The 13,486-nt window shown below is 36.5% G+C and overlaps 1 pseudogene; it reads left to right on the top strand.

Annotated features, from left to right (window-relative positions):
- Window positions 1-3,175: 3,175 nt before the first annotated feature.
- On the top strand, window positions 3,176-5,473 carry LOC132642415 (UDP-glycosyltransferase 75C1-like; annotated as a pseudogene).
- The last annotated feature ends 8,013 nt before the right edge of the window (window positions 5,474-13,486 follow it).

Below are 13,486 nucleotides of genomic sequence, written 5' to 3'. Positions count from 1 at the left end.
TTTATAGATATTTAGTGGATATTTTAATATATATGCATAGTTTGGACAAAAGTTGCTGAGTTCCCATGAACCCACATGTCACTCTTTGAATTCGCCACTGGTAATGTTATTGACCAAATGTTGGGACAAGGTTTAAGTAATATATACAGTGCTGAACATATAATGTATGTTGAAAAAATTATAGGCATTTCTTAACGTACATAAGCTGTCGTTGTTTTCCCTTAGCATTGTTTAAAGTGGAGGGTTTCTTCAAATAAAAAGGTATTGGGTCGACTATTCATCGAATGATATTGAGAATGTTTTCCATCTCTTCTCGAGAAATAAATACGCTATTTCTTTGCAACATTGTGCTCACTTTGAGGTGCAAAGTGAATTTCATCTCGTGCGCAAGACAAACTGAGCCCTACATCTCCCTCTGTGTTTTCTTGACTGAGGTTGGGGGGACGACTCTCTTAAAAGGGCTACAAGTTTTGATGATCCTTCTATACGACGATCTCGCCTTTTTTGACATGTCACTTTTTTCGTTCTTTCCTTTTGCCTCTTTCGATATAGGGGGGTGGTTCACAAGTACAACCTTTGTAACTTCATATTATACTCATGGATTGACCAACTCTTATATGCAGTGGCGTACACAGGATTTTTTGTAAGCAGTGTCGTCATTTAAAAAAAAAAACAAAAAACAAGTGAATAATTGATATTAACAACATTATGTTAATAAAAATATTATTCTGAAGATTAGATTCAACGCCTCTGGTCAGTCTAGTTTACTTTGTACTAACTTGACAAGGAATTTCGAATCTCGCTAGCAACATTAACTTTTTTAGTACAGACAAAGGGCCACTTATGAAAAAGTGAAGGCGCAATGTGCTTGCTCAGGCTCGAACTCTACTTTGTACTAACTTGACAAGGAATTTCGAATCTCGCTAGCAACATTAACTTTTTTAGTACAGACAAAGGGCCACTTATGAAAAAGTGAAGGCGCAATGTGCTTGCTCAGGCTCGAACTCGGGAGGTTTAGTGCAATAGCAAGGCACCAAACCAGCGAGCCAACTAAGCTCATTTGATGAAGTAGTGTCATTTATATTATTTGTCCTATATGTTTCAGTTTTCAGATTGCATATATTCATATATTTACAAAAAGTTTTCGACGAAGGCATAGGGTGTGTCTGCCCCTGCTTATATGGAAGCCTGCAATTTCTTAACTGCCGCGGTTTTCCTTCTGCTAATAATTTAGCACATAATTCCAACCGAAAAAAGGAAAAAAGAAAAAAAAAAGGGTGATGCGTAACCACACATTTTTCTTTTTTCCAACATACCCCATCCTAGTAATAGACAAGCACGTATTTGTTGGACACGTAAAAATTAGCACGACATATCAAAAGCCAGTGAAGATATTCACTTAATTCGATCAATTATTCAAGATTTTAACAGAATACAAAATTATTACTTAAATTGAGAATTGGGTTAAGTGGATATAGGTTACGGATTAATGAATTGAAATCAGGTAGTTAATTGAGAATTGAGGGGAATTCGTTAGGTTTGGGGATTTTTTTGGAAACTTTGTTAATGGCGTGTATATTTGGTCACATAATATACCAGAGGATAAACGCAGGTGACTAGTATTTTAAAGTAGAGGTAATGTTTTGCTTTTTTCTTTTACAAAAAAAAAAAGAAAAAGAAAAAAAAAGACAAGTATGAAAAGGTCCAAAATTGCCTCTCAGGTTTGCGGAAAAGTTTACTTTTGCCTTTTTCCCCCTAAGGACTCCATTTTGAACCTCAATTTATGCTATTCTTCTATTTCCCCAAGGCAGAAACTGGAAGAGAAGTGCAATGTCATCAAATGAAGGTTGACTTATGAAATATTGGGGGCTGGGGTTGGCAAAATCACAGTTATAAGAAAATGAAACAACAAATGAGAAATCAAATCAAAGTTCATATTCAATCAAGAAGTACTAACGTCCGTCCGTCCTTTGAGATCCTTATTTTGTGGATCACTAAAATTTCACTTAATGTTTAAATAGGGTGACTAATGCTATTTCTGTGTTGTACGTTGAATTCACGAGTTTTAATTAATGTCACAATTATGAGAGCGCACAGTCTGTCAAGTAGTATGAATTCTTCTAAACAATGTAGGTTGACCTTGTTGAAATGCTTAACGTGATTTAAGTCAATTGTTTTTATAATGACGTTGTTTGTCTGGATATTTTTTGGCTGCTATAACAAAATATTATTAAAGAAAACATATAATATAATATAATGTGAAAATCGGCTCTGAAGAAAAATTGATCTGTGAAATGTTATTACAGATTATGATTGTTACAGAAAAGTCTAATTGTATATGCCATTACAATTTCAGTTAAGATTCAAATTATGAGATTTCCTATATCGGCGCAAAACAAGAATGATCAATACGGACAACTTTTCCCCACTTGATGATGATTACTTTTGGAGGCAGGGCGGAGCTAAAGCGTCATATAGGGGTTCGACCGATCCAGTAATTTTTGCTTAGACAATATATTTATATCAGAAAAATTTATTAAATATGTATAAATATTTAATTAAGAATCATACTTGAGCTATGAGTTCGATTTCAGAACCCATAAACAACTTCAAATCTTGACTACGTCTCTAGCCGGAGGATATGTTTAATTTAAGCGTTAATAACATACATAGAGTGGATACAAGGAAAGCCACTAACATGTCTTGAGGTCCGTACATGTGATGCTTAACTTGATGCTCAAGTATAATTAAAATGTGCAATTTAAGGAAGAAGCTCCTTGTTCTCCTTAATTTAACCCTTAAGCAGATGCCTAAACAACTACTTTTCAGGGGATGCACATGTGGCAGAGGCTAACCCAGGATTTGAAGTTTATGTGTTCCTACAACAATCTCAAGTTAATATTACAATAAGAGTTTGAGTTTTGTAAACCGTCAGTGTAAACAAAATTTTACACTGTTAGGTTATTTAAGAATATATACATGTATGCCTCCTTTAAATGTGGATTTGAAATATTGAAATAACATACGTTACCTGTTACAACGTGTAAAATTAACATGATAGTATAAAAATTATGTATAATGACAATGTATATACTTAAAGTCTTCTATATATACATGCATGCTTCACACCTCTTTAGCTTAGATATCCAGAGACACCAATAGTAAATGGCAAATAATGAAGGTTAATTGCCATGTTCTTCTTGTAGCTTTCCCAGCCCAAGGCCAAATTAATCCATCTCTTCAATTTGCCAAGCGTTTAATCAAGTGGGGAGTGAAAGTCACCTTCTCCACAAGTCTATCAGCAATGAACTGCATGTCTAATCGTCCCTCCATTGAAGGTTTAACTTTTGCTCCATTTTCTGATGGCTATGACAATGGTTACCCCAATTTGAACAAATCTCTCGATAAGTTCCAAGAGTTCTATGCTTCCTTCATCGCTCTCGGGTCTGAGTTTGTGGCCAAAATCTTTACAGCCAGGTACAAGAGTAATTATTACTCTCTCCGTCCCAATTTATGTGACACACTTTTCTTTTTAGTCTGCTAAAAAAAATATCACCTTTCTATATTTAGAAATAATTTAACTTTAAAATTTCTCTTTTAAACATTATGAGATGATTTACTGCCATACAAATATATACGTCTTATTTTAAACCACAAATTTTGAAAGTCTTCCTTCATTTCTTAAATTACGTGCCTAGTTACATGCTATCACATAAATTGGGACATAAGGAGTATTACAAATATTTTATGAGCTTAACTAATACAAAAGGGTTTAATCTAATGGTTTAGATGAATCTTGTTCTAAAATTGGTGAAGAGTTAAATTGTATCGATTTCAAACACACCCCCCCCGGTTAATCCCCATAAGCTAAATGCTAATGATGCGCTTCACCAATATTGAACCCGGAAACTTGCTTCGACGAGGGGTGTCTCTTTTTGGGACAACTGTTTACTAAATGATTCTAGTTTTATTTCTTTTGCAATTTATGAACCTTTACATCACGGTTTAAGGATTTCTTTTGAGCAAACTGAAAATCTTATAACAAAACGTTAGACTACGATAAATTTTGTTGTAAGTTATTACAAATGTTAGACGACAATATTTTGTCTATAAGGTTGAGCAATATATGGGCAAACACTAAAAAAGAGTCTAAAGTTGTCTGGAAGGGAAATCTTTCGAGGGCTATATTTGCACAACAATAACAACAAAATATTTGTACAGTACTTTTAAAAATAGGGACAAAACCCTACATGGTGACCCAAAAATGAGAAATTTGCCTAAATCAGCCATCATTCCTCGTGTTATCCTATATATATTCCCTCACTAATTCCTGTCATTTGTTTTCTAGGGCAAAGGAGGGGCGCCCATTCTCACGTATTATCTATACGAGCGTACTCTCTTGGGTTGGCATAGTGGCAAAGAGGCTTAATGCCCCAGCCACACTTTTATGGATTCAGCCAGCCACACTTTTAGATATCTACTACTATTACTTCACTGGCTATAGAGATGATTTCAAGAATTGTTTATTAGATGATCAACCAATGGAGCTTCCCGGACTTCCTTTTCCTGTGGGTACTCGTGAGATCCCATCATTTTTACTTTCGAGTGATAACCTTATGGACTGGTTAATTCAGAGAATGAAAGAGCACGTTGAGTCAATAAATAGTGAAGCTAATGAAATAGTACTTGTGAACACTTTTGATACTTTGGAACGTGATGCTTTGAGAGCTATAAAGAATCTGAATATGATGGGAATTGGCCCCTTAATTCCTTCACATTTTCTTGATGGAGAGGACTCTTTTGATACTGCCTATGGAGGTGATTTACGACGTTGTTCGAAAGATAACATGGACTGGTTGAATTCCACGTGTAATGCATCCGTAGTTTACGTAGCATTCGGTAGCTACTCTGAATTACCAAACCAAATGATGGAAGAGATTGCTAGAGGATTGGTAAAGAGTTAAAGACCATTTTTGTGGGTAATTAGAAATGGGCAAAAACCATTTGAAAATTTGAGTTGCAAAGAGGAACTTGAAAAGCAAGGAAAAATAGTGTCTTGGTGTTGTCAAGTAGAGGTTTTACAACATCCTTCTTTGGGCTGCTTCTTGAGTCACTGTGGATGGAACTCAACTCTGGAGAGCTTAGTTTCTGGGATTCCTGTTGTGGCATGCATGTCCTCTTTGGGCGGACCAAGGTTGCAATTCAAAGCTTGTTCAAGATGTCTGGAAGATTGGCGTGAGAGTGAATGCGAATGAAGAAGGCGTTATTGAAGGGGCTGAGTTCAAAAGGTGCATTGATATTGTCATGGGGGATGGAAAGGAAGGGAAGGAATTGAGAAATAATGCTAAGAAATGGAGGGACTTGGCTAAAGATTCTATGAAGGAAGATGGTTCATCTAATGTGAATCTCAAAGCATATGTTCATGAGGTTCTTGGTAGCCGTGTATAATGATTAAGAAAGATGCATAAATTCTTAAGGGATCAGTAATACAAAATTGTACTGCAACAAGTAAAATACAGAGATTATCAATGTTTTGTTTGATGTAATAAAAACTAGTATACAATATATAAATAAAATACGTGGTTACGTTTGTTTGCTATTATGAATTTGGTTTGTCACTTTAGTTATTTTTTAATTCATATATCGCTAATACTAACCTTTTTTTATGAAACTGTGCATCAATGTTTGATGTTAAGGACCTGGCTTGACCCTTGTCTTGCCCATTCATTCGAAGCAAAAAATAGTTGAAAGAGTTGGGCGGGACGCGGGGGTGGGGGGTGTCACGCCTCGAACCATGGCCTGAGTGTAACATGACACTTGGTGTCTGATTGCATGTGACCGATTGAACCAACTGGTTGGATGAATCACATGTGGTATTATACTGAATGCGGAATAAAATACAGAAGAACGTTGTTCAACTAAAAGACTGACTAAATAACCATAAATGCAGAAATACTGAGATAAGTCTAAAAGTATAAATAAGTATCCCATATGGCTAACACAAAAGCCTGCTAAATTCTGACTGACTGCAACTATAGTCTATGAAGCCTCTAAGGAGTACTGAAATACTGTTGTTTACCGGGACAAGGCTCCCGGCATACCTCATTGTCCTGTAAATCAGTACCTGCATTGTGAAATGCAGGCCCTGGGCAAAAGGGACGTCAGTACATTTGAATTGTACTGATATGTAAAACCAACTAAAAGAATAAATGATTGTGGGGTGCTGGGGAAACGGCAGCCCAAATCAATAACAAATAATATACTGAAATCGAAACTGAAACTGAACATATTGATAGTTGAACTGAACAAGAGAAGTAAAGTAATAGATACTCCCTGTTCTGAATGTGAAATCTCCTGTTTTAATTGAGCTAATAGTATGTGGCCTCGACCCAATATAAGTGTACAAATTGGTGGCCTTGGCCAAGTAAGTGTGTCAGCCTATGGCCTCGGCCAAGTATACATATACATAAGACTGTGCCCTCGGGCAAAGATACATATATTCAATAGTCAACAGTTTATATTAAGGAACTGAGAATCATACTGAAATGCATATCACTAGAATACTGAACATTACTATGCTGAGACATGTATTCATGAACTGATTATGGAGTTTAAAGCATTAATTGTTCATAAGCATACTGAGTTTTCAAGACCGAGACTCATGGGATATCAAACACGAGTCTATACTGATTACGTACTGAATTCAAGATGATATTTCTTCACCCAATCCCCATTCTCAATTAGTCATGATTAACATTATTCTTCATCACCCATATGATTACAACAATCCTAAATTAACAATCCCAACCATACAATTGTTCATACGCTTTTTATTATGAAATCCATTAACGTATCTCTCAAGAACATAAAGTCTATTCACCAATTCACAACTATGATTGATAAAAGGGTGAAAGAATTACCTTTTCGACGTTCTATCTCCTTGAATTCGAAAGCTAGGGTTTTCTTCGCCAATCAATATTGCCCCAATCGAAGTTCTATGGATTAGAAGGTTTAATCGTGTTAGTAAGGTATTAAGGACCTGAATTTAACCTAGAACCATCATAAAACTTACCTTGGAGAGTTCTTGAGGCATGGGACTTGTTCTCTCTGTCTTTAGGGTGATTTTCCAGCTTTAGAGAGCTAGGGAAATGACCCCAACCTTAGATATAGGCTTAAAAATACAAAATTTGAAAATTTGACACGAAACTCGGCCCATCCGTGATGGGCCCACATTGCACACCCATCACGGGGGCTCTGCAGTGTTTTGGTCAAAAAGGCCCTTTTTGCGAGATGGTTGCACGACGCGTGGCCATCGCGAGTCACTCGTCTGCACAGTGTTTTTGTAATGCTCATAACTTCTCGTGATGATCTCCGTTAGTCCAGGTCCTTATATGGATGGAAAGGTATTTCAACGCACTACAACTTTCATTAAGGAAGCTTTTCCAAATTCTCAACTAATCAAGGGGTTATGGTTTCTTGAAGTCGGCCCCTTTGCCCCTTCTGCGAAAACATGCAACCTTCTAAATTTCGTTAGACTCTCTTAGAACGGGTCAAGCATTAGTCTGAAGATCCAAGGTGTTCAGGTGGGTGGGGGTAGAGACCTGACATCTAGTACATAAGGATTGTAATCTACAATATGCAAAAGCTATTGAAGGTAACCTATACAACTTCCATATATACCATATACAAATGTAATCAACTAACAAAATAGTTATTCTTGTCATATCTTCTTGTTATTCTAGGAAGTTGAGATTTGTTTAGTTGAAATAGCCCCTTCACTTCTCTTGGTAGTTGCTGGTTAGAGTAGCAGAATGTGTTATTTCCACTTGAGGATGCAAGTTTAGTAAAAAAGTCAACAATACCATTAGCTTCTCTGAAGCAATGTAATTTGGTGATATCTTTTCGCTCTATCGCCTGTGTAGTATCTTGGATAATTCTTCTGAGTTTGAGATTGCTAGTGTCTTTGGTCTTCAGCATATCCATGATTTTAAGTGATTCCAACTCCAACAGAAGCTTGTCAAGACCATAATGTAAGCACCATTTCAGTCCATAATTAGCAGTCACTGCCTCAGCTTAATTATTACTGCCGCAGTTTATTGTCACTGAGAAGGACATAATCAGATCCCCATGTTAGTTTCTAATTACTCCCCCAATTTCAGCTTTTCCAGTAGTGCTGTCATAACTAACCATCAAAGTTTATTTTAACCAATGGTTCAGTAAGTTTTTTACCACACCACCTGCCTCCAATTTACAATTGGTTTCAACTTTTCACTAGTGCTACACATCTTATTCCAGCCACCCTCTACGTTGATCCTTGGAAAAGTAGCAATCATAAAAGCTTTGATATTCCAGAATATCTGGTGCTCCATTTTGTAATTCATTTTTTTAATTCTCCAAATTTGTATGAAGTCCAAGATCTCCATATCTCCTAAAAAAATAATAATATGCTTGACTTGAAATATCATTTGGTGCATCCTGTTTTTGGACATCACATTCCATCAGTCGTTGATAGTCTGATGTTTCAATGATTGTGAGTAATACCAAGAGGAGCCCCAAATAAATTTCATAAATGATCAGTCACCTCACCTTCAATGAAAGAATGGTTGATGGAGTCATCTACAGGAATTTGATAGCACAAGCCTTTGGACGTGATTTGTATGCCAAAATTTGAAAATTGCTTCATTAAAAGGCGCTTTTCCCGTGTACAATCTCCAGACCAAAAAAATGAGAATTTAATGGTATATTTTTGTGCCGAGTTCTACTTTGAACTTGGATCATGATGTTGTTGCTCCTTTTCCCTGATTATCTGCCATGAGCTATTGGAATACCTACCATCTGGAGTGTCAATACAGATGGCGTCATCCCTACGTTGTTGATCACCAATTTCCGCTTAACAAATGGATTGGAATAATTGGACAGTGACAACTGCACTAATTTTGGGCATGTTCCAGCCCACATTAGCTTTGTAGCTGCTCATTGTTTCTTTGTCATTTCTACCAACATTTGGTATAATTTTGGCTAGAGCTTCCAAACCTGCCTAACTGTCTCATCAGAAATTACTCTGTCCTGCATTAATTTTTCACAGTAGCTTGCATTCCACCTTGTCTCTTGCACTGATCATCTGCTTCCACATTTGAGTCCTTTTTTGCCATTTTTTCAACAACCTATTTCAAATCTCAAAGATCCTAGGAAACACATAAGAAGCTAACATCTAGAACTATAGTATTAGGATTACCTTCATAATATACGCCATCCTAGTAATACACATGCACCTATTTGTTGGACACACAAAAATTGGCACATGAAATTTATCTAAGCCAGTGACAATGTTTTCTTAATTTGATCAATTATTCAAGATTTAACTTAATACAAAATTAGTTTGTGCTCGCTATAGTGATAGTTTTCTTGGAGATTCCATTTATTGTTGTAAGATCCCTATTTAAGATCACTATAAATCCCTTGGAGGAGGCCCGAGATTGCACGAGGGACGAACTATTGGCATGTGAGTCTGTGATGGATAGACACTCTCTATAAATGGAGGAATAAAAAGAGAAGTGCAAGGTTTATTGAGAAAGTCTACTCAAGAAATGCAAAATTGGATAAATTATTCAAATGAAGAAATTGTACACCAAAACGTACTAAAGCAAGGGTTTTCACCAAAATTGCAATGATAATTCCATTTTATTCGGTTTTCAAAATTCATGGGGCATCTTATTCTGATTCTCCTATTTATCTATAGCCAGTGTTTAATGTTCTGTGCACAAATACCTATTATTGTTAAAGAGTCCCACATAGGATGAAGAAGGGATGGGTGGTCTCCGTATATGGACTTTGACAATTCTCCCCTTACGAGCTAGTTTTTGGGGTTGAGGTAGACCCAATATGCATTTTTTACATGGTACCAGAGTCAAGCCCATCTCAATTCATGATTTACCTATGTTGGTCCCCATATTAAATTGCACATGCTCTGGATGTTTAGACATGGGTGTGAGAGGGGGTGTTGAGTGTCCCACATCGGCTAGGGATGGTAGATTTGGCCTCCTTAGATGGACTTGGACAATCCTCACACTACGAGCTAGCTTTTGGGTTGAGTTAGACCTAACTGTGATAGTTCAAAACTCCTGCTGGATTGTCATGATTTCTAGTTTTCGTTCATGGAATCTCATAAACTTATTTTTTTATTATAAATTTCACTCATGGTACATCCTATAAACTTATTTCTACGGGATTGTCATAACTTTTAGTTTCACTCACGGTACCTCATATAAAATTATATCCTTTACTAGACCACATTATCCTAATTTAATTTTAGTTTTCACTCGTGATATCTCATAAAAACTTATTATTGTTTACTCTACCACATTGTCATAATTTCCAGTTTCAATCATCGTAACTCATATTAACTTATTCCAGAAATTTCATCAACAAATCCGCTATATCATCAAATCCTCTGCAAATTTGTAGAGAGAAATTATACAAGAAAAAGACTTTGTATCGCATTAGCATGAAAAGCACGAGGACATAACACTTATATTGAAAAGACAGATATGTTAGTTGCCTTGCATAATAAACAAACAGAGCCTTATTTTGCAATAAAGTAAATTATGGGAATAGTATTTAAAGGACAACCATGGGCCGCCCCCTGCAACTCCGCACAATTTAAAACATAATTCAATATTTAATACTAACTTGTTATGAGTATGCTTGTCTATTAAGTAACTTAGCCATCAAGACTACACGACCCCTTAGTTGTCATCTTAAATGGCTTAGCCATTAAGCATATATTTTTCCTTATAAATAGTGATCAAATGTAGAATTGAAAGATGAGCAATACAATCTTATATCTCTCTACATATTTCTTCCGTGTATTTACTTTATAGTTTTTATTTTATAACACGTTATCAGCACGAGACTCTGTTATCTCGAGCAAATACTTTAAAAGCCTCGAAGGTATTGATTTCTTTTTTTCCTTTACTAATGACAAATCTTTCTAAACGTGAATTTGTAGCCTTAGATATATCCGACAATAGCTATATGTCTTGGATTCTTGATGCCGAGATTCACCTTAATGCGACGGGTCTGGCAGACACCATCAAAGATAAAAATGAGGCATCAAACCAAGACCGTGCCAAGGCAATGATATTCCTCCGCCATCATCTTGATGAGAATTTGAAAATGGAATATCTCACGGTTAAAGATCCTCTTACGCTATGGAATGATCTGAGAGATAGATATGATCACCTAAAGATGATCATACTTCCACAAGCACATTTTGATTGGCTCCATTTAAGGCTACAAGATTTTAAATCTGTTAAGGCATATAATTCTGCAATGTTTAAAATTATTTCTCAGTTGAAATTATGTGGTGAAAATATCACTGATCATGATATGCTGGAGAAAACATTCTCCACTTTTCCTACCTCGAGTATGCTCCTGCAGCAGCAATACCGAGAGATGAAGTTCAAGAAATATTCTGATCTAATCTCACATCTTCTAGTGGCTGAACAACATAATGAATTATTAATGAAAAATCATGAAAGCCGACCCACTGGTACTGCCCCATTCCCTGAAGTGAATGAGGCAAATTTTCGCCATTCTAGGCGTGGAAGAGGTCGTGGCCCCAGTCGTGGTCATGGTTGTGGTCGAGGAAGGAATTTTAATCATGATTCTCGTCTTGCACCAAATAATACCCTTCACCACCAGCAGTGTAAAAGGAAGGATGAAAAGCATGAAGCTGTGCAAAAGAAAAATTCAGAAAATAAATGCTTCCGATGTGGAGGAAAAGGGCACTGGTCACGTACCTGTCGTATGCCAAAGCACCTAGTTGAGCTGTATCAAGCCTCCCTCAAAAAGGCAGAAAAGGATGCCGAAGCAAATTTTATTTCTGAAGATAATGTTGAGCCCATGCATCTAGATGTGGCAGATTTCTTTGAACTCCCTGAAGGGAAAATAGATCATCTGGTCGGTGATGGATCTGTAATAACTTAGATATTTCATACATGTCGTTTGTATTAGCTAATGTGGTTATGTTTCCATAGTTATGTAAATAAAGTGTGTGTAATGCTTTGTTTAATAGTAATATATGTAATAAAGTGTGTGTAATACTTTATCTAATTATAATATCGACTTCGATGTTTACTTTGTCTATTCTTTCGTTTTGAAGAATATATGGAAAATCCTCAAATATTATTTGGATCAATGACCAACCATGAAGATATTTGTGTGATTGATAGTGGAACAACGCATGCTATATTCAAAGATGAGAAATACTTTTCTCACTTGCGTAGAAAAAGGGAAATATTAATACAATTTCTGGCAATTCGAAATTAATTGAAGGCTCCGGAAGAGCTACTATATTTCTACCTAAGGGGATGAAACTTGTTACAGAAGATGCATTATTCTCTTCTAGATCCCCAAGAAACTTGTTGAGTTTCAAAGATATCCGCCGTAATGGGTATAACGTTGAGACATTGAATGAAACAAATGATGAATATCTTATTATTACAAAGAATGTCTCCGGCCAGAAATATGTTTTGGAGAAATTACCAACTTTGTCTTCTGGGCTGTACTATGCAGAAATTAGTACAATTGAAGCGCACTCAATCGTAAACCAGAAGTTTAACGATTCAGGAACTTTTGTGCTTTGGCATGACCGAATGGGTCATCCTGGATCAATAATGATGAGACGAATTATTGAAAATTCAAATGGGCATTCACTTAAGAACCTGAAGATTTTTGAAAGTAATGAATTTTCATGTGTCGCTTGTCATCAGGGCAAATTGATAACCAGGCCATCATCAATGAAAGTTGACGTTAAATCCCCTGCTTTTCTAGAGCGTATACATGGGGATATATGTGGACCTATTCACCCATCTTGTGGGTCATTAAGATATTTTATGGTTCTAATAGATGCGTCTTCGAGATGGTCTCATGTGTGCCTCATATCGTCTCGCAACCTGGCGTTTGCGAAATTATTGGCACAGATAATACGCTTAAGGGCACAGTTCCCAGATTATCCTATAAAAGCTATGCGTCTTGATAATGCTGGAGAATTTACATCCCAAGCTTTTGATGATTATTGTTTATCAGTTGGGATAAAGGTTGAACATCCTGTAGCACATGTTCATACCCAAAATGGCCTTGCTGAGTCATTTATTAAGCGTGTGCAATTGATAGCAAGACCATTACTTATGAAAACACGGTTGCCTACAACCGTCTGGGGTCATGCTATCTTACATGCAGCATCTCTTATTCGTCTCAGACCGACCCATTATAATAAATACTCCCCGTCACAATTAGTATTTGTTCATGAACCAAATATTGCTCATCTCCGAATCTTTGGCTATGCTGTATATGTGACTGTAGCACCACCACAACGCACTAAGATGAGCCCCCAAAGAAGGTTAGGAATATATGTTGGGTTTGAATCACCCTCTATTATTCGCTATCTTGAGCCATTGACGGGAGATTTATTCACTGCCCGATT

This window comes from Lycium barbarum, chromosome 5 (genome assembly GCF_019175385.1).
Source record: "Lycium barbarum isolate Lr01 chromosome 5, ASM1917538v2, whole genome shotgun sequence".
NCBI lineage: Eukaryota > Viridiplantae > Streptophyta > Magnoliopsida > Solanales > Solanaceae > Lycium > Lycium barbarum.
Note: the sequence above shows the minus strand (reverse complement) of the source record. Positions and strands in the feature narration are given on the sequence as shown.